The 22,829-nt window shown below is 32.1% G+C and overlaps 1 protein-coding gene across 10 annotated transcripts in view; it reads left to right on the top strand.

Annotated features, from left to right (window-relative positions):
• The window catches only part of LOC111041632 (somatostatin receptor type 5-like), a 212,237-nt gene that overhangs the window by 119,495 nt on the left and 69,913 nt on the right, over nt 1-22,829 (top strand). The window contains exon 1 of one of the 10 annotated variants that reach the window (XM_022325953.1): nt 14,163-14,419. The exons of the other annotated variants lie outside the window; for them this stretch is intronic. The gene's annotated coding sequence lies outside the window, so the exon portion shown is untranslated. Of the gene's footprint in view, nt 1-14,162; nt 14,420-22,829 lie in introns of those variants that run through there. 10 annotated transcript variants of the gene reach the window in all.

The raw sequence follows: 22,829 nt of genomic DNA, 5'->3' as shown, positions 1-22,829 counted from the left end.
TAATGAACTTTTGTGCGTAGATCACCACATAAATTGTGTAAACATTAACCAATGAAATATAGTCTACAGTTATGGGTTATCAAAAATAAACCCATAGGTATATATGGTTTAAGGGCAATGCACCTTTTTATTACTAGCTATAATGGTATAAAATATAACATTCAGTACGTAGAAAATGGCGAGTATTTTATAGGATAAAAAATAAAATCGTCAACTCAGAGACGTTGCGATATTTGAAAACAGTAAAATTCAAATGATATATAGTTCTATATATATATATATATATCGATGGACATATTTTATTGATGATTTTTTTTTTTATGTTTTTACCGCATTTCAGTGACTTAGGCGTGATAACTATAATAATGTGCTACCATAAAAAAAAAAACAATACACACGCTTGTAATTTTACCGTATCATGTGAGAGCACACGACATTTCTACGGAGTTTTAAAATATCAGGAAAATTAATACATATTATATACCTTTTCGTTTAATCAGTATTCTCACAATCAAACTATTTATGTAAAACTAATTTTGAACAAAAAACTACTCATTTGAATAATGTAGAAAATTAATATGCATAAGACCATTCGAGTGTCTCCGTGATTTACAATCATTACTCAGCATTTTTCGAATGATTGGATAACTATATAAATTGTCCAACTGTTGTGCGCAGCTATAAACGCATCAACCCGACTAAACGGTTATTGGCTTACATTTTTGAGTAGGCATTTTACCTGAAACTAACTTTTATAAACCTCTTGGCCGCGTGTCAAAGTTTCTTATAAAAATAATATAGCTATTAAAAAAAAAAAAATACTTTTTTAAACAAGCTTACGGCGGTTACGGACTACGGTGTACAAGATAAAGGTATTCTATGAACGAATGTATATATAGTAGAAAAGTTTTTCAATTTCAATAATGCTATACGAACATCTAATTTTGAAGAATATTTTTAAAAACTCACGTACAAAACCTTACCACGCGACGGGAAGAAACCGACACAAGGATCATTTTGTTTTATTAACAATACAATTTTTAATTTTGAAGACAAAATTATATAAATTATACTTCATGTAATATAACATAACATAATATCAATGTCACAAATATATATTTTTTCTGCATAATACATAGACATGTCGCTTTGTTTTATTTTTTATTATTATTTAATTCGAGTTACAATGCAATATAAAATCTGAGTGTACTTTGAGTGAACATGATTATTTCTTCTAATTATTAATAATTTTTTTTAAATCTAACGATTTTTCGGTGGCTCCATTTAATAATGTACCTTATTTATAAATCTTTCCCCTAACCTACTATCTGCCGCCCTACTCATGAAAAGTACTTTTTGTGGCGTATTATTTAATTCTAATTTAAACCTGAATATCACTGCCGGAAAAAAATAGATTACGCAACGCAGAATTGGTATATTTCAATTTTTTTTTTTTTATTCGAAAGAATCAAGCATTTTTTTTTTTTTAAACACGTTTTCGTAATTTTGAATATATAATGTTACGTAGCCTATACGAATACGTCACACACACACGCATTTTTGTAGCAAATATAGCACTTTCGTACGTAATTACTTCAAATACTACAAAACGTTCGATAAGCATGGATTTATAAGTTAAATTAAATAAACTGTTGGAAAATAAGTAACGCCAAAGAGACTGCGAATAAAACTTCAAGACGGTTTTTTTTTTTAACATATAAATGTATAAATGTTATGAAATATAATTTTCAGAAATCCAAGTCTCCAGTGCGGTTTATGTCACGGCCTGCGAGTTGTAAAAATTCAAATCCGGGTGATTTGGTGGTGGTGCGATACAGGATTGTTTTTTTCCCGTAAAAATGCGTTGCTGCGCACAAACGATTTTTTCGCTTCATTCAAAACAACCGAAATCTCTACCAACCATACGGGTTATACCTATATTATGTGTATAATATTAATACAATGAGACGTGCACTTATTCAATACAATACGAACAATTTCATTAGACGTGCGTAAAACTGCGTGTGATGTGTGCCTACAACATTATTGCGCCTGTCGTATACGCACAACGCGATGCATTGTTTCGTATATTTACCGACCTACCGGAAAAGTGACAAAACTCGCGTATTTTTTGACGATCATCGGCCGATTCGAGCTTACCCGAAACGACGTTTTTCCAATATCACAACACACACGGCGTGTTGACGGGGCTACCCGCCGACCGACACGTACGCCGACGTCGTCGGGTACATAACCGCATTATTGTGTGTACAAATCGTTTACGATATAATAGCAAATATCCAGCGGGCCGTACACTAATAATAATAATAATAATAATAATAATATAACGACAAACGTCGAAGGCGTATGACGTGTGTGTATAGACGAAATGACACTAATTGCTCAGTGGTGTGGGGGGAGGAGGTGTTATAATACGTCATATGCAGTGTAGGCGTATAGTTAGGTCGTACCTATAATACTGCATCGCGTGCCTACATAATTATTATTATTATTATTATTATTATTATTATTATTATTATTATTATTATTATTATTATTATTACACAGGTGTCGGGCACACAATAACAATAATAATATGAGAATGACGCGATATTTCGCAGTGTCGTAAGTATTAATGTATATACCCGACCGTGACGTCCGACGTCGTTTATCGTTGAAATTCATAGAGGAAAATAATCCGGTCGAATAAATGGACGCGAACAAAAAACTGCTCGAAATTTATATAATACGCGCAGTTATACAAAGTAGGTATACACGATAACGATAGTAATAGTAATAATAATAATGTGATAACAATAACACCGGAGTTCGATATAATATGTGATATTTTACAATAATAATACACATTCTTCGGATTAAAACGTTCCGATTCCGTGGATAATACCGTCTACTATACGTTAAATGTTATTATAATTTCGATACTGTGCATGCCTACCGCTCTCGCGTTGCGTACGACCGTCGAATGTTCGAATATTCAAATAATATAATAATATATATTATTACACTATTATGTGCAAGCCCGCGGGTCTAATGCGTACGGCAAAAGGACCGTTTAGCTGAGCATTGAGCACGTGATCATTATTATTGTCCGCCGTCGTGTCAGCGTTTATGGAAGATCTGTGTCGCTCGTATAGGTATTCGTCAGCAACTATTTAATAATTATTGTGTTATTATTACGCTATAGGCGGAAAACATTAATTCTACGGGTGGGCAACAGAGTCTGTCATTCATCAAACTTGTGCAACTATTAAAGGCGCATTCCGTAAACATTGCCGCGGTATGTGTTCTACGCGGCTTTCGTGCCGTAGGTTGCGCACTCCACATACCTGTACTACCCATAACCATAGATTAAATGTTATGCTATACGCTAAATTACATAGTATTATTATGCCCAACAACACTCAAAATTGAATTGCCTAAGATAATTTCGTCCCATTGTATAGTAGTGCATTAACTGCGCATCGTTCCGATGTATCTGACCGCAACTTGAGCTCGTTTTAGATGCATAGTATTACTGCGTCTATATTATTATTATAGATTTAAATTTGTATTACCTACTCGAGTACGCAATATTCCTGGAGTGTAAAGACCCGGGATACTCCTCGAACTGCACTTATTACCTAAAAAGAAATGGTCGAATTGCACTTGGGTTTAAAAACGGCAATGGTCGAACTGCACTCGTTCAAAAAAAGCAGTTGAAATTCTAAAAATCTTGTACATAATATGATTTTGTGTCAACTATCCCAGAAAACGCTGTTCAAAAAATTAGTGACTATTTATAGTTCATGATTATATTTCTAACAATAGACTTTTATATATTTGTGTTTATTGATGTTTAAACACAAATTACAAAATATAGATACTTATATTTTAATGAAGTTTACTGACACAAGGCTTTCAACTACACGTTATCAGAAAAAAAAATGATATTGAAAAATATATTAACTTATATACTCAAAAGCGTATTACCATTTACCAAGTTAGAGTTGTTGAATGTAGTTAGTTATTACTACAAAAAATAATAAAAATGAAAAGATGTTTGACGATTTAAAAAAAGAATAAAAAAAATTATAAGTACACCTATATATTATTATTATTATTACAAAAAATAATCGAAATTAGTTTTTAAAAAAATGTATGATAATGACAATAATATTTGATGATTCTATATATGTTTATAATATTATAATAACATAATGGACAATGGTATATATAAAACAATAATTTTTAACCACGCCTATGGTTAATATCATTGTCAGTTCTAAGTGTGTAAGTGAGAAGGGAAATGCGAGTGATTTTTAAACGTTTAACCAATTCAAATTCATGGTATTTTGTTGGAATACCTTTTTTGAGCCCAAATGCAGTTCGACTAAAATAAGTGCAATTCAACCCGACCGACATAGATGTTAACATCACTAAATAGGTAGTAAATATTAGAAACTGCAGTACCTACACAACTGCAGTGGCGTATTATTAAGGAACGTTTGGTGGGGATCAAATAATATACAAGTGTTCGCAGTGCAGTGGGAACCGAATATTTCCGTGGCCCGGATAATATTTTCTTCGATGATGCCAAATATTGGCTACAACACTATACTATTTTCAACATCGAAAGAAATGTTGTAAATTAATTAAATAAATAAAAAATAATAATAATTCTAAAAAGTCGCTCAACAAGTAGGTATACTCATCGCAATAATTAGCTACTACAATACTACGTATAAGATCCGATTACTATTGCAGTAATGAATAAATCGAGAACAAATTGTTATTAATTACTAATATTACTAATATTAGTATTAGTAAGTATACACACTTTGTGCAACTACGAATGATGCAATGCTCCGTCTTACTAACCGGTTTTAAACTAATCGCATTGTATTATATTGTATGGTGTGTTTTCGGAACTTGAACGTTGTTGCAATTATACAACAAACATGGTTGTATTTTGAAAAATGAGACAGTGTAGGTAATCTGCATAAAACGTTTGTGGCTCTATAGTTACTATGGTTTGTTATTATGTATTTTAGACGATGTAAATAATTAATACTGCTATGTACCCATCTCATGGGGAACTGTAATATTGATAGCGTTATTGGGGTATGCATTATATATAATGTTATGTAATACATATGCATAATATATAAGACACCGCGTCCACTCGACTGCAGCTCGTTAGTACCTACAGAAGTATAGAACATGGAATATTAAATATTATAACAATATACGGTCCACGCCTTGGCAGAAATTGGAGAGGGGATTTAGGAGGAAGTGGGCCCCCTCAAAACGTAGAAACAGAGAAAACAGCCCCACTCTAACACATACTGAGTATAGTCACTGGTTACTACGATAAATACAAAATATATAGGTTTTGGGCATTGAATATATTGTTGGAGCGCACATACGTTTGGATATGATTTTTCGCGACCGCAGAGACCGACTTTGATGGTATGCAATAAAGTGTTTTGAAAAATTATCCCCCTCTGAAATTAGCGCGAATTTTCGCCTATACGGGTCAATGGTTTTCTTGCACAGACGACGGCAATAATAACAGAACAATATATACCAGTACATTCAAATTTCTATAACATTATTACTATTATTAACGTACCTTTATAAATTTATAATGCACCTGGAGCGTTATTAAATTCAGTTAAACACAATATAATAATGGTATACCCGCGTGTTCCTCCACAGTCTTTGCGAATTATCGCGCCAAAACAATATCGAAACGTTTAGGTGGCCCAAATATTGTCCGGCAACGTTACACGTCTTAGAGCGTCGATATATTGTACATAATATATAAATACCATGTACGTGTTATGTGGTTATAACCTAAATAACTTAACTTCCTACAGAAGGTATTGTCGTTTTCGGTCGGCTGTAGGTACTGCTAATTCGGCGGAAAATGAAAAATCACACACTCGTACACAATACACTCAAATAACGAACCCAATTATTTTTGAGATTTTTTTGATTCTGGCGATACTTTCAATTAAAATCAAACGTGTTTAAGGCTTCATTGTTATTACAATATTATAATCAAAACAAAAATGTGTTTCTAAAGTATAAAATAAACCACATCGATGACGGTTTTTTTCGATCGAAATTATAAATAAATTGTACAAACGTTACCATATTTTCATCAAATATTGATTTTATAACTATTATAATAATGACGTATTAAATTTAACAAATTTTGATTTAGTATAATATTTGTTTTATAATTCAATCAAATTTCAATGTGTTATCGTCGGATCAAAAACCCGAATCTCTCCTCGTCATTTTTATATATTTTTTTTTCATTTTCTTGTTTGTTTTAAGGGATTGTTTTTAATGCAATATGAATACAGTCACAAATATTGTTAATTTCATAACATCTTTACGCATGATTTCTTATAATAAATATACATCGTTTGATTTATTTCATATTCACAATAATTTAAGTATAATGTAGTATGAAATAATGTTAATTAATAATTAGGTACGTATAGTAAATTTACCTCACTATAAATTTATTTTCAGTCTATGCAATTTCCATTTATTCAAAAAAGTCTGTATTAGTTATGTACTAAGCTTCTTGGCATACAATTTTGAACTTTTACTGAAATTAAAATATGGTACATCACTCATCGTTGTAGCCTTGTAGGTATTTTTTTTATGGAAATTTAACTTTATATCTTATGCTCGGAGGAGTAATTATTATGAACCTTGGTATACCTAATATCTTAAAAGAAACAACGTTTCTACATTATAAGTTTCAGAAACTTGAATATTAATAATGCAAATTTATACAATATGTTGAATGTTTATAACTTTTTGTCGTACAGTTATACTGAAAAAAAACCAAATTGGATAAGAAAATCCTTTATGTTGGAGTAAAATTATCGTAAGAAAACAACCAACCGTTATTAACGACATCAAGATCACTTGGAAGAGATTATAAATTAAAATACACTGAAAACATTTTCTTCACTGTGTTTAATAATTAGGTTATTCGATGAAAATATCGATTTCAATATATGTATATATATATATATTATAGTTTCAATGAATTATATGCAATAAATAATCCATTGAGTTAATGTTAGATACGTTTCAAGCCATAGAATTTTAATTTATGAATGTTATAAATATTATTTTCATCATACTATAGTTAACCAAATATATTTACAAGAACCCAAATTGCGTTTAATTTAAAACAAACGTGTATTTTTTCAACAGCAGATCGTGATTCGTGCATACAAAAAATAAAATACCTATTTAATTTTTAAAGGCATAATAAGTACATAAAAAAATGTCTGTGAACATGCAAATTAAAATGTCTTATTAGAAATATATGGGGTAGGTGAAGAAAAATCGAAAACAATAACAACTATATTATTATTGAAATTTATCGGTTTTGGTTCTTCGCCTACAAATCTCACCAATATCCACAAATATTATTAACAACCAGCTATATCTATGTTCCGTAAACAGTTTAAAATTGTATAATAATACTTAGGAACTATTCCAACTACAAGCTAATTTAGTTTATGAAAGAAAAAAAAAATATAGGTTCTATTTTGTTATACCTTTGCAAATGCGTATTATAGTGCATGCCAAAATCGTAGCACTACTGCTCAGCTATTACCCGCACTCTGCAGTAGCTAAACATCATACATTTAGGTTACTTATATAATATTATATGTATGTCCTCGAGACATACATAATATAATAGGTACAACATGGGCGGCCGGTTTTAAAATATATTGTAGTGCTGAAATGAAAAAAAAAAGAAAAAGAAAAATGAAATAAAAACTCTGTGTCGGGCCCCGGACGCAGGCCCTATTGTTGTGCTCGACTATCGCGAGTGTTGTTATTATTACATCGCCGACGGTCCAGTACGATAAATCGTATACATGCATATTGCATAAAGTGAACCATCATTTTTCCCCGACTTGCGAGCAGTATTTTATTCCGGAGGGTCTGTGTAATATTTATTTTTCGCCGCAAACACGCTTCTACCATCGCTGACTTATTCTCTCGCCAACCACTCCGTGTTGTACACTGTGCTACAGTGTCCTACGTCTCAATACGACGACCTGGTGTGTAGCCGTGTAGGCACTTGCACAACGGTTTCGAGCACCCCGCGGGTTGTTCAACCCACCCACCCACACATCAATCGTACTCGTGAGGTACTGCGAGACAGCGCTCGGGTATAATATCTACTGTGTGATATTATTATTATTATATGACGGAAAGTCGGGTGGAACCGATCGAGAGCACTGGGAGCGTTTGAACATCATCGACGATGGTTTTAAACTATTTTTATTAACGCGACAGACGGTATACTAGGTGATTTCGGATCTTTGATATATTTTCGACATTAAGGCTGTGAACCGTGCACGTATGACGACAGGGCGTCTGAGAAAACGACGAGATTTCCACCGGGAAGTCGGTAAACCGCTCTTCGATATAATTTTTGATGCGATTGCGGTGCCGATCAAGCTGCAGCTATATAAAGAGCACGCATAATTCGCACGATCATAATAGTTCGAACCTCTACGGCCGGCTGCATCCGAGTTGGGCCCCAAATTTAAAATTGCTACACTAGTTGGGTCCCAGATTTTTATAGGTACTACACTAGTTGGGTCCTGAATTATTTTAGATACAACACTAATTCTTGAATATTTTTTGGTAAGTACTACAACATTATACTAACATTTTCCTTCCCATTTTAACAGACTTAGGTCAGTCTATGATCTATTTAGACCACTGCAGGTATGGTAAAAAATGTTTTTACAGTTATTTTTTTATTTTTTTTGTTTCTTTTCTATTAAAATATAAGTTATTAGAATAAATATAGCCATGTAGGTGTAAGTGAAAAAATATTAAAAATGTTTAAAATGTTTACCCTTTTTTCAAGCGTCGCATGTCAAATAAATGTATATCCGCATACATGCTTATTGCAAATTTAAAATTACAGATTGTATGTTTTTAAGATAAAGTTAAAAAAAAAAAAATGTTTACCAACACATGTGATTCTTCAAAAAATATTATTTTATTTATATTATATAATTATTTTAACATTTTTAATACTTTTTCACTTACACCAATGTGGCTACATTTATTCTAATAACTAATATTTCAATGGAAAAGAAACAAAAAAATAACTGTAAAAAACATTTTTAACCATACCTGTGGTCTAAATAGACCATAGACAGTCCTAAGTTCGTTAAAATGGGAAGAAAAATGTTAGTATAGTGTAGTACTTACTAGAAAATATTCAAGAACTAGTGTTGTTGCTAAAATAATTCAGAACCCAACTAGTGTAGGAACTATAAAAATCCGGGACCCAACTAGTATAGTACTTGCGATTAGCCCCTAGTACTCGGGACCCAACTCGGATACGCCGCTACGGCCAACCTGCAGTTCCACCAATCGTGTGGTACTGAATCATAAGTAGGGTAGTACTTGAGGTCTTCAGATGGATATTCTCTGTGGTACTCACTGATTTTGTATTTTTCGAATAATTTAAACTATTCGGTAAATGACGTTACACTGTTAATTTATTGTTGTGACCATGAAGAGTTTCTAATTTCAAAGCAATCATTCGATCCAAAAAACAACAGCTGATATCACATAGGTTTCTTATTGATCATCGCCTCTTTGTACACAGCTAATAGATTGTACAGTCGTACTCGATACCTCCAACTTTTTTCTGGTTTTTGCCTATAATCACCTATCACATGGTTTTCATACAGAATATTTACAGCTAAAATATTGAAATGCATTTTTGTCCCGTTTTACATTAGGTAGGTACTTGCTACAACGTCAGCGGAAAAATATTGTTTATTTTATATCCTTCGTATTCCGGTGAAAGGAATCGAATTTGAAAAATCGTTTACATTACTTTTGTACGACGCGCATCATGCAGCGTGAAACACAATAATATTATGAACCTTTCTCATAGTGACCGTTCGGTTCGAGTCGGACACTTAGTAACGAAAAAATAAAATAAAAGTGAATTACGCACACACCCTGCACATAACAATATAATATTATAATGTCTGTACAACGTGCCCGTCGACAATCATCCCACGAGCTTAGACAATATAAATCTATGCCTATTCCGAGCACTGCTGCAGTCTTCCGTCAATATTAAATTAGTTTCCACGGTCGACATATTATTAGTATGCTGTATGGAAATTGAGAATCAAAGCTCAGAGATCCACTATAATATAGTCATCGTATAATATACGCATATGGTACAACGCACATCGGTATGTGTATGTGTTTTTACCTATGCTGTACCGAAGAACGACGGAGGTAGTGTGTTTGTACGATATAATATAATATTATCTTAATGCGATGTGCATAATCGTGCTAAATAACAAAATGTGAGGATAATTTTATTTCGCAATTAATAAGACGTCGCTGTATAAAAGTTCTATTAAAATTTAAAAGTTTCTACTAAAAAAATAAGATAGATAAATTAATACGTTCGATTATTACCGGTTCCAGCAACAAGTGTATCAATATGCGTCATTATTAATCAGACTAAATTCGCAATTCAAGCATGTAGATTCATACGAAATTGTAATTTATTTTAAACGACTTAAACGACTGGTCGACCCGACGTCCTTTTGTCTGGTTTGGTTGCTCAGCGGTTGTACAATAATTGCAGGTTCAAACTATATTTTCGTATCTAGAAGAGTAGGAAAAATGTTTAAAATATTATTTGTGTTTCGGTACGAGATGTTCGATACAATATATCATGGGCTTTAATGATGAAAAATAACAAAATATCTATTTTGATCGTAAAGACGAGAAGAGTGTGTCGACTTTGCTCTTAATTATAATATTCAGTTGATTATTATTCATTCAAATTATTTGCATCGTAAAAGTAGTATGTACAACCATTATTATTAGTATGTGCATCTATTTTAATTGAAAACAAAATAAATTGATGACCGAACACATACATACAACACACATGTACACACTAACATATTAAATACAATTATTCACATATTATATAATATGCATAAGACAACATAACCAACATAAACATGTGTATGTGTGCGCGCGCACGCGGATAACTGTATAATTTGGTGTACGATTGTAATATTGTAATCGGTGCGAGTTTTATTTTAAAAACAGACCCCCTTTTTTACCGTGAAGAACAAAAATTGTTTTTTTTTTTTAATAATTTCATTATTTTTTTTCACAAACATTATTGTAAAAACAATATAACGAAAACTTTTGTGTCGGAAGTGTTAAATTTGAATTCAGCTTAAATGTTATGATATAATTTCTATTGAGGCTATATTTTATTTCCGAAAACATTGCATTTGAAAACATCTTTAATTCCCTATAATATAACAACTTGTGAAGAACCTTGTATTAAATGCATGCTGATAAATAGCTCAAAAACAGTCAAAACATTTTGAAAATCGTACGGTGTATAAAAAATGCTGATGTTAACATTCGGTGAAATTCGTGTACCTACGGTTATTCCTTTTAGAGTTTTACCAAAAAATCAAAATTGACTTTGTCAAAAACTGGTTTTATATCTTCGTTTTTCCTTAATTTATTTTATGTTTTTCCCGAAGCTTTTGAAAACTATTGGGAATTTTTTACTTTTGAACCACCCACCTTCCTCCAAGTACCGACTAGACTCGATTTTTTTTATCAGAAAAGAAGTAGAAACCGGAGTACTTTTACTGTCCCTAAAGTTGATGGCAGACAGAAAAAAAAGTACATCATTGTAAAATCAATACATTCTTTCGCTACGAATCTAAAATATTATTTTAATATAATATTTATAAGAAATAAAAAATAAATAAATATAATGAAATGCATTTTAATATTTTCGTTTTGCTATAAACGCTGCTCGTGCGTGCGAGTGGATACTTTTATACTACTATGCGTAGTTTATTTTTTGTACGTTTAACGCGTAATCATACCACCTGTACAATTTATTATTACCAAACAATCGTTCGGTGCAAAAACGATTGTTATTATTATTATTACTATTTCCACGATATCCGTTTCGCCGTTCGACAACGGCGGCCGTTGTACTCGATATCGGTATTAATAACGAGCTCTAACCAGTGCCATAACTTATCGATATAATGACGACAATACGCGTTTGATTTCGCGTAATGGGTTGTGTTATAGAATTATTAGTTCAAACATGCGGCGGTGACACAGCTATGTGCGTATAATATTATAAATCATAAACACGCACTAAAATCATTTGCCATCCGCGTGTTGTGCATCTCGTACAATAATAATAATAATAATAATAATATTATTATTACGAAATTCGCCAACGTAAAACGGATTGCCGCGCTGCGCGTGAAGACTAAATAACTAAATAATAATAATATCATGAAATCGTCGTCGGCAATATCGATTTTTAAATATCCTAATCGGATATAATCGACACTATTGTGCGTCATGGTGATGGCATTAATTATAGCTCCTGCAGTACCTAACTACGCGTCTCCCGAATGCAATTTTGAGTTCAACATTAACCGATGATAATTTTTGTTCGGTAAACAGTTGAATGAAAACGACGAATTCTAGTGTGTATACTGTATAGACGTATAGTACACTGTGGTTTCAAAAAAAATAAATAAATACTTTACTTTTGATCATAGACTTCGTAGAAACAAATAGGATTGTCGTAAAAAAACATTTTTTTTTTCTTTTCAATAAAAACACTATAGTCAAATGAGACTTTATAGTACACTGCAAATATAGTGTCGTAAATAATCCAAACAATAATATAGTAGTATGAAAACACAATAATCGATTTGGAAAATAGTAGTGTGGCTATTAAACGGATCGATCGGCGTGCATAATAATATAAACATTGTTATATTATGTTCTCGCGTGTGCGCGGCAGAAACAACTGTAATACGACGCGAATGGTCGCCCGAAAACGAGTTGAATATATACTAATAAAAAAGTACACATCGTATGGAACCACCATTGCAGTCGGTTCGCATACGAGACTGCCAATCGATACAGAAATAATAATATACATCGATCGAGCACCGACATCGTTGTAAGCGTATTCTTCAAAAAAAAATAAATAAATAACACCGAAACTACGCTTTTTTGCCGAACAAGAGATGAGTGAATAATTAGGTGTTGTCGGCCACATAATAATGTCACATGTATCGTACGCAAATAGTGTTTAAAACAGCCGCGATCCTCATCCCCCCCCCCCTCCGACAATGACACGGCACACTCGCTTCACGCTTTCACACACACACACACACACACACACACACACACACACAATATATACGAGGTTTTGGAGGTTTTGCGACCACACTATATCAGGGGCGGCCAAACGGTCGATCGCGGACACTTTCAAAGTCGATCATGTTAGAATTTATTTTTGGGGACACGCGCTAGAAAATTAATCGAGGTTGTAGTGAACAAATTTTGGCGATAAGCTTTTTCTGTTTAATTTTTATCTTTTATTCTGGTTTCGTATGTCAATTATACGACCAATAATGGTCAACGGCATGCAATGCCACACTCCAACAATGCCCAGATCAACAAAATAATATATGTTGATTAGACTTGAGTAATTAGATTTCAGAAATCATTATTTATTATTATGTCACGAGTGTTTTTAGTAATTAGTAATTAGTTAATAATACTTATTGTATGTCTATACACTCGTATTATGCAAGTATGTTTCTTGATGATTGTGGTTGTTCAATAATAAAAAAAATGTTTCTACGATCGTCGACCCTCAAAGGTGAAGTATATTTTTTGTGGATAAAAAGGTTTGGCCACCCCTGCTCTGTATTGTCGTTTACGGGTGGCATACCACCACCACTCCACCACCACCATCACCGCCACCACCGTCGCCGATATCACACGATCCTCTGCAGTACCCGTCGGAATATTTTTCGATGTGTGTACACGCCGCACGCTCCGCGGGCAGGGACCGATCGCTATTAATTTCCGCGTTAAAACTGACAACTGTAATCAAAAACCAACCGTCGGCGGGGTCAACGGCGCTCTCGGGCCGTTCAACGAGTGGGCAGCGCTCACAATATCGTCGGCTCATCGTCCCAAACGATCACGTGACCGCCGTTGCCGAGACGATGATTAATCGTATTCGACGCCTCTCCGCGTCCGAACATCCCTCATCGCGCGCGAAAGGCGTCGTTTTGTTGTCATGTTTTCGCTGGTGCCCGTCGGTGTTTTCGATTTTGTTTTCCATCATCGTCGGTACGACGTATTATCGGCATTTTTTCGACGAGCTCGTCCGTCGACGTTCGGAAAACATAGAACCTTGATGATATAACATACCGCATAGAAGAAAAGTAACGTGTGAAACAGTGGAGGGCTCGAAAACGGAACACGTGTCGTATATGTAGTGGTAAGTTTTTGGAGGTGTCACAATTTTTTAGGGACGGCTTTACTACGCTACGAATAAAAAAGATGGTTTTTTTTTTTAATTTAGTGGATACATTATTTTTTTAATCGTTAAAACCCGAGTGGAATGCAGCCGTATCAATTGAATCGAATGCACGTACACTCACGAGGTTTTGAATCTGTGAAATTCGTTTGCTCGCAATCAAGTGTGGCCGTTTTTATGAAACAAGTGCAATTTTACACGACTAGCAACGAAATTATGCTAGGCGTGATGAAAATGTTGCAGATATTATGTTTTCGTAGTATATGATTTATCCAATGATTTCACGGATTCAACTGAAAAAATTAATAATTGAATTTTTGATTGGTTTTACTACCAGTAGGTGCCCACTAAAAAACATCACACACACAAAGGAAAACAATATTGTTGAACTTTCCTTTTTGTAATAATATTATATAGTTTCTATCGTCTTCATCAAACTTTTGTTAAAGTATCCGCTTGTATATTTGTTTTCAAACAATTTACTCTTATATCCGCCCTTCTCCAACTGTTAGTAATCACTTTTACCAGGTCCAGACGCAAATTAGAGAGTTTCAGGGACAAAACTGACGGAGCCCGATTTTTGATTAATTAATCGGAAATTAATAAAAAATAGTTTACGATATTATGAAGGGAATACAAGACTTTTTATAATAAATTCTCCAAGGTCCTATATTGATCGGATCATAGACATTTAAAATCAAACAAAAAATATCACATCTTAATTTATGAACAAGTAGATATTTCATATCATGTTGTCTGCATAAAATATTACATTGAATTCCGTCCATCTGTAATTTATATTGAATCTGTTGAAAGGTTTGAAACACCAACCTGTCACAAAAATCCGATAGAGATGCTCGCCGTCTACGTTTTTGTAGGTACCCACTATTATTATTTTTTTTTACAATTCTGTCACTAATGAATCCAACTTTTGGTTGTATTGATTTTCTTTTTGAATAACAAAGTATTTTTAGACTTCATGATGTGTATATTATTTGGCGTTAAGCATTATATTCACATGATTTGGTTAGGTTAGCTTATTTGCATTATACGCCTTACTTCTTATGAGTTTAGTTTTTATGGCAGTTTTTTATTAAAAAAAAAAAAGAAAAACATTGATGGCTTTTCATTATACAATGTATATAATGCTCATACCGAAGGGATTTCATTTGTTTTCACAATAAATAAAATTAAGAGTGATACAGTAAAATTTGTCCCCAGGCGGAAAATTGTTTAACACTCGGCACTGTATAGGTATGTTTGTCTGTACACTCTGAGCACTTAACTGGTTATTATTACTGTTAAGCAAAAGCAAAAACCGGAAATAGTGTGACGTCGAGACTGTAAAAAATATGGAAACGAAAAGAGAACAGTAGTGTAATATAGTACCTAATTCGTAATCTCGGCAATTCCGCGGGCTTACGACATTCTTGCGTCCTCCCACTGTTTTTGGTTTTTTTTATTTCAATTATTTCCCTCGAGTCTTATATACGCGTACGTAGCGAGTGCCGCCTACACCGTCCGCTCACCCATCCGGAAGGGCGGCTAGCCGCGGGGTCGTTTACGTCCACTTGAACAATTCTTACGCCGCCGCCGCGCCACCGAGGCCTAATCAACCGGGCGAAATGGGTTTATTATTCTTTACTATTTGATGCACTTTACATCCGAACAAAAAAACAACAATAAAAAAAAAAATGAAATAAAATAAAATATAGGAAGAAAAAACACAGTCTCCTTTCCGGCCGACTCGGCCGAGTGTATATTTTTTTTTCCTTTCCATAAACCGCGGCGGCGGCGGTATCACCCCGACAGCACCGGTTTGAAGAGAAGAACGCATAAATCAATGTTGCGATTTTTTTTGTTTTGTCTTTTTTTTTTTTTTTCCTATTATTTCTCTCTCCATTCTTTTGCGAAACCGTCTTTGACGACGTTATAACGACCACCGTTGTTATCTCACCCCGCTTATCTATTATTATTATTATTATTATTATTATTATTATTATTATTGAACAACCTCGAGTCCTGACTTTGCTGCCCCCGGACCGGCGCCGCCTCGGATACACTCGAGTACTTCGCCGACGGCCACGGCCCCTCACAATAACGTTATAATAACTGTTTTACACAAAATATCCTCCGCGATTGATCGACGAGAACTGGTCCGAACGCATGGGCGCAATTCAGGAGTGGTTTGGATGTGCTTACCCCACCCCCAATTTTTTTTCGCGTGAATTTACATTTTAATAGTTGTAATCCGGGCGTCCATAACCGTAAGATATGGTAAAGAATAAAAATATAAGGGTTTCAGCTACCCCAGTTGTTTCGTTGAAATCGAGCCCCTGTCCGAACGTGGTCGGTAAATCGGATGTCCGGACCGGAACCGTTCGACTGTGTATAGGTGTTTATATACATAATATAATATAAGGATATGTATAAAGCGGAACAACAATATTTACGAATATTTAGGATACAATAGTGTATTGTAATCCATCACATCCATCTACAAACGCATAATTGATCAACTTACTCATAAATACACACTAGTATTGCGTATACCTATACTGACACTGGTATATACATAATATAGGTATTTCGTAATTTTCAAAAATAAAATAAAATGTACGTACTTACTAAATTAGTGTAGCCCGAACGGATCACCTATAGTTTAATCTTCGGAGATAATAATTTTACCATCCACATTATAGTACAAAAAAAAATCTAAACCAGACACTTGATAATGTCATACTGCTAATAATGGTATTGGCTGTGATCATATTTATGGTGGCAGACATTTTGTACTATGTGTAGTACGCGCCCACATAAAAAATAAAGGCTTTCGTTTTTGTTTATAAATGTATCGGCGTAATACATACGAACAAATTATGTAAACGACTTAGTGCTTTTAAGTAATAAGACTTAGTACTCCCTTTTCTTACTGTAACCCGACTGCAAAATACACGTTTCTTCGTAATATTCGTATACATTTGAGAATTTGTTGATTAAGATTAATCTAATTGCCCAATGTTCATTTATTACTAACTCCGGTGGCAACAAAAATAATATACCAATTAAACTTAATCGCTTAATATAATACTTCAATAATTGTTTTTAACTGTGAGCTGTTTAATTTTCAAATAAATAATACAATTTTGTTATAGAATATTTTCTCAGATGCTGGAATTAAACTACTGTAACATTCAAATTAATTAACCTCATAAAACATCCGCAGTCTATAATATATATATTTGTATACACATCTAAATATATATGTTGTAATATAAAAAAATTTCTCGTTATCTACTTTAAGTTTAGTATACTATATAATTACCAATATAAACACGAATTCATTTTTCGTTCAATTTAGTATTGACGTAACTACCATATGTGCAGCAACTGCTAACATATGTGTACGAGTACAATAGTAATATTAATAAATGACAGCACAATATTATCTAGATTAAAAATTAACTTTGACAAAAGTAAATGTCATAAAATAGATTATTTACAATCGTATCTCAAGATTACTGTCCCTCGATGTAGTTTTTATTGATATGATGAAATAAATTTGTATTATTTATGTTATATTCAACATTGATATTTAATTAAATCTTAAGTAATAAATACACCCTTATATGTCGGTAACCAGGCGATGACATTTATTTATTTTAAATGTACGTATAAGTATAAGTATTACCAGGTATACTGGGTAACAAATAACGTTTATAATTGGTTTTTATATGCAATATTTATCGTGCCAACAATTTTATCGCTTGGTGATGAAATGACAACTTACTTTATGAGAACAATAATTAAGAGCAGCTGTTATCTAAATTGAAGAATCATTACGAACACGAAAGACGAACATTTTTCGATCGTTAAAAATTCTAATTACCAATAAACCCAAACATCGTATCAACATGAACGGTGCTGCAACTATATAGTTACTTTTGCCTTCCAGTCATAATATAATATTTTAAAATAACTACCAGTTTGGTAGTGATCAAAAACACACAGTTGGACACATTAAGGTAACACGATATTTGTGACATAGATGAATTTATCATAATAATATACTTTTACCTAAAATCAATCCGATCGGCTAGGTACCACTAACGAAATGGTACTATAACTAGTGATCCGCAGACACCGCCGGTAGTCGTGGCAATGAACATGACCCAATTACAAAATATATGATAGGTATTTCTCAAAGCCCTAAAACCGTGTTGATATTTTCTATAAATATTTTATGCACAGCGAATTGTCGGTTATATGATTAACAACGATACAATAGTCATATCATCAACTGCTCTAAGTTGTACCTAGTTAAATCAATGTCAAGTGCACCGCGTAAATTACGATATGTGTTTATATTTTTTGTTTTCATTAATTATTTAGCAAATTCATAGCGAATTCGAAATTTCGTTTTTAAACATTTAATTACAAAAATAATACATTTAAAATAAACGTCATTGTGTGGGTTTTCGAAACGTTCGCCCTATGGAAACTACTAACATTTCAACTTTCAAGTATAAACTCGCGAAGTGATGAATTACGTGCAAGGTAGCATTATAATTATTTCGTGTCAAGGTAAATAGCGTATGTTTGCATTCCAAATAACATGGGTGCATGTATATTATCCGAGTGAAATAGTTTGAAAATATGAAATTGTTAAAATAATATACCAACATAACTTCACCGTTACCGCACCCCTACATTAAATACTAAAGCGTCAACACGGGAGTATAATATAACACTCCGTGTTTGTTTAAATTGTACACATAATAGTATTCATTTTCAACATTACGTTTGTAAAATATTTCTGTGTATAATCTTCCATAATATTATAATATAATGCTAAGGGACAAAACTCCTTTCTCCGTGTCAAAACGCTAAGATAATATTATGCACATGTCATTTGATATGATATAATTATAGAAATAGTAAAAATGTTTCATTAAAAATCACTCTTACCGTTTCGAAAACAACATATCTGATCTAAGTGCAAGATACATAAACGAATATAATAATATAATACGTATTATAAGCTTGTTTAGTTTTGAAAACCTAATTTAATAACATTTACCGAATTCGATGATTTTAAAAATAAACAAATAATAATTAAAGACACCAAATTATCACTCGATTATTAATGATATGACGTACTTTATACCGGTATGAATGCCATTTTTTAATTTGTCAATAATATTCGTTATTGTTCATTTTTTTTTAAATCTGATATAGCAGTTATTATGAGCTCTAACTCCAGATATTTTCTCTGACGTATTGTTTTGTGTGGAAAAAAAACTTAACCCAACAGGCATTATGCATACTTAAAATAAAATACGATGATTAACATGACAACAGTTTTTCCTATGTAAATGTCACACTATAATACCATACATATAATACGTATACTTACTTATATTTTCATCAAGGTACATATTTCTTCACTAAAGACATTAAATGTTTGAATTCACATAATATATAATTACAGTTAAATCGTACAGCACTGCAGTTATATTGATGTATTTTTTTTATTTTTTCTCGTTATGCATTTTTAAAAAGATCGAAATAAATGGTAATCTCTCATATATAGTATTTAAAAACACGGAAGGATAGAGTTGATTGCAAGAATTCTACAAACTATCAAGTTCAAACTAAACAATAAATTACACATAACATATATAGAATGTTAATATTTCAAAACTATATTTGTGTACAGTGTACTATAATATACATAAGTAGATAGATAATATTTCTGATATGATATTTTGTCGTAGATACCGAGCAAAAACCCACATGGTTTATATTTTTATTTTACATTTCGAAAATGCCTCTACCCCAGTTCCAATTAAGTCGTCAACTTCAATAATATTGTCTAAAGGAGTTTTGAATGCAAGCCGAGCGGCGAGTGGATTGCTGTTCGCCATGGAATCTTATTTGAAGCAGTTTTTATAATCATTTTGAATTTTTGACTCGCATATGTCATCATAAATCAGCTTGTATACGTAATGCACAAATTCTTTGACAATGATCCTTATACATATAGATTGGAAGGTTTGAACCGTTCGTACGTCTGACACCATAAATCCAAATAGGGCAGAGACAACATTCGTATAAAACTATAATAAGAGTCATCTGTATGATATATAATATGCAATTTGAATTGAAGGAGTGGTTTTATTTGATATAGTCGCTGCTATTGAGTTTTATATTAATGTAAACAAGATGGATGCTAACCTTTTTGTCTAATGTCAAGCCGTTATATTTAACTTAACAAAAAAATGATTTAAGAAAGATCTAAATGTATTACGTTTTGAAATTTTAAACAGTCTCATAATATTTATGACTCGTACATTTAAATGCGTAATTTGGTATTTTGTACAATAAAATAAATAATAATGAACGAATAAAGGTATAGTTAAGTGAATGAAATTAAATTAAACGTTTGACGTCGTTTCTTAGATCCAAGTTTTTAAATATAAATTAAATAACACCATGGCTTGAAGCACTGCAATTTCAATGAAAATGTATCAACACGATCACTCATTTTTTTATTTAGTTAAACGCAAACTGAATCAACTCCACAGTTTTTCATTCTAAATGCTTCTAAATAAAAATATACAAATTCAAGAGAGTACAATTTTATGGACTCATAGAAATAAATTAAACTTGGAATTACAGGTGTTCGAAAATTCTTCGGACGAATCTTGGATCATAATTTATATTTAGATTACTGATTTAAAAATAATAAGATTTGTTTTAAAAATGAGTATCACGTCGAATATACTTAATTTTGAATGTAGGATTTCAAACGGTTAATTAATTATAATTTCTGATCACCTGATTTAGATTAGAAAGAGATTGGCAACCTTTGTAATTAGCTGGACGTGAGCCACTACATAAAGTTCGCTCTTTTTGGCACTGAGTGGAATCATGTCCTTCACCACATACCTATGATTTTGATTATAATCAATAGCATATATGACTGCTAAAACTGCTTTAAGGCCTATATATAAAAAAGACTTTTTGGTTATTTTTTTCAATTTATGTACCTACTTATTTTGTTACTTTCCTACAATTTAAGAATTGAGATACAAGAGCAGTTAATATTTGAGTGATTTAGTTGAACTTCTATAATATTATAACCATATAACATACATAACAGTGAAATTTTTTATTTGAGAAGAAAAATAATATAGTGTTTTCGGGCCTAAATAAATATAAGAAAGCTTATTAGGATTTTATTATTAAAATTCATAGTGTAGGTTTTTTTATTAGTATTGTTATTATAATTTCATAAGTAAATAGAATTGTAATACCGCAGTTTAAAGGTGATAAACACAAATTGGATTTTAAGATGTTTTTTTTTGCTCAAGGTAAGTTATTATCAGTGTTAAATTCTAAGGCGACAGGTACAACATTTCCTGTGCCCTAACATGCTTTTTAATTTCTTCTAAATTAGGCAGTGTGCGTAAGGGACTGTGTGTTGTGCTTTAGAAAATTTAAAGACAAGTGAAAAATTACTAAGCACAAATGCAATTATAATTTAATTTAACTCTATAGTAATAATATTTAATTGACCATGAATTATGATATATTAATATTATGTCTAACATAAATCATAACTACATAATAACAAAAAAGTCTAATTAAAGTTAACAAATCGATGTAATATTATACATTTTGGGAGAAAAAAAATGCAAGAAATAAACGCGTACACAGAGGCAGACAAATGAATAAACTTTTTTGTTTTTTAATGAAGAGTATTTGAGTCAAAATTTTTTTTTAGAAAAATTATATTTTCATTTAAGCTTAAAAGTTGTTTTTTAAATATAAGTTTGGTTAAAATAGAATATACTTAAGTTCAAAAACTTTCTGTTATTTTTTATTTCAAGATGAAATCTTAAAAGATTAAACATTTTGAAAAATCACTTTTACACGATACATGACTAATGTAATATATTTATTATTTATGTTTCAAAACGGGCCTTGGTCCATATACATCGCACAGATTACTTTAAAATTAAATAAAAATAAAAAATAAATAATGTTTTGCTTAGAAAAGTAAAATACATTTCAATTTAATTCATAATTTCATTAAAAATATCAACATTACAGTGTTTTAATGTTTAGGTAGTTTTCTATTAATTAAAACATTGAATGCAAAGCCGCATTATAATAATAATAATCTGGTAGTTATAATCTACTTATAAACTGATTCACTAATCTAGATCATAAGTGATCACAATACATTCACACTAGACCTCTAATCTTTAAATAGGAATGGAACCGAAGTTTTTACACGAGTAGGTAATCCTACATTCCTACAATCTTCTAGAGGATTCTATAAGTCTTAAAATTGTAAAAGATA

The sequence above is a fragment of the Myzus persicae genome, unplaced genomic scaffold (assembly GCF_001856785.1).
Source record: "Myzus persicae strain clone G006 unplaced genomic scaffold, MPER_G0061.0, whole genome shotgun sequence".
Taxonomy (NCBI): domain Eukaryota; kingdom Metazoa; phylum Arthropoda; class Insecta; order Hemiptera; family Aphididae; genus Myzus; species Myzus persicae.
Note: the sequence above shows the minus strand (reverse complement) of the source record. Positions and strands in the feature narration are given on the sequence as shown.